This window comes from Frankliniella occidentalis, unplaced genomic scaffold, assembly GCF_000697945.3.
Source record: "Frankliniella occidentalis isolate FOCC.00 unplaced genomic scaffold, Focc_3.1 Scaffold135, whole genome shotgun sequence".
NCBI lineage: Eukaryota > Metazoa > Arthropoda > Insecta > Thysanoptera > Thripidae > Frankliniella > Frankliniella occidentalis.
This window is the reverse complement of record NW_026267262.1, coordinates 624,850-625,800: the sequence shown is the minus strand read 5'-3', so window position 1 is coordinate 625,800 and position 951 is coordinate 624,850. Positions and strand designations below refer to the sequence as shown.

At 48.1% G+C, this 951-nt stretch overlaps 1 protein-coding gene across 2 annotated transcripts in view; it reads right to left on the bottom strand.

The window, feature by feature from the left end:
* Positions 1–700, bottom strand: part of LOC113213811 (uncharacterized) — a 53,197-nt gene extending 52,497 nt beyond the window's left edge. For both annotated transcript variants that reach the window (XM_052270715.1, XM_052270719.1), the window contains exon 1: positions 644–700. The gene's annotated coding sequence lies outside the window, so the exon portion shown is untranslated. The remainder of the gene's footprint in view (positions 1–643) is intronic.
* Between the last annotated feature and the right edge of the window lie 251 nt (positions 701–951).

The following is a 951-nucleotide window of genomic DNA, read 5'->3' as shown; positions in this document are numbered from 1 at the left end:
CCGGGTGTAACTGAGAATGCGCAACAGTGTTGCGGGATTGCATACCCGCCAGGGCTGCAGGGGCCATAGCGCCTTACGGGCTAACTGGGTAGGCAGGGGGGGGCTGATCAGGCACAGGGTGCCTCAAGAGCCATCGCGTTCCGCGTTTCGGCGGCGCTATGAAACTTATTTCATGCAGATAGTACATGGCCGAACCGATTTTGATTGGAAATAATTTGCGACGGGGTGACACCTAGTGGTCTTTGTAGACACCTAGTGGACACTAAATTCGAATTACTTTTTTTATCGTGTTCTGTACATAATTATGTGCAGAAGTAAACATACATCTAATTTATGTACATCTTTGTACATTTTGATGCAAACCTTGTGAAATTCCATGCAACCATGTGAAATCTATTTGAATTTTGTGAAATCTCGTAGATATTTGTAAAATCGTACCAGACGAAATTTTTACAAAATCCAGTGAAATCTTAGGAAATCCACAGAAATCTCATATCAGTAGAAATCCCGTGTACACTAGGATGGGGAGTGGTTGCCCCCTCGGAAATGACAAAGAAGTCCTGTTAACTTTCTACACCAACTCTTCGTCATTTTAAAATGACGAATACTTCTGAAAACTTTGTTTCTATCTATGGCTGCTTACCTAGCGTGTGCGGCGTACTCGTATCGCTCCGTACGTCGATGCAGAGCTGAGGAACACAGTAGACTGGGAGCGGGCAAACGCTTTCATGCTGATCGATGCAGACGCGGACCGGGGAAAATGGGGTGGGGGATCTCTATCTCTGCTCTTTTTGATCGCGTCCCGGCGACGGGCTGACGCGGCCTCGCTGCCACGTGGTGGGGCTCGGACATCTGGCAGCTCTGGTGCAACTGTGAAAAATCTCGTCGGATCGAAACCGGTGTTTTGGCTGACGGTGATTATCATGGGTGTAAATGAGGAGGAGGGGGGGG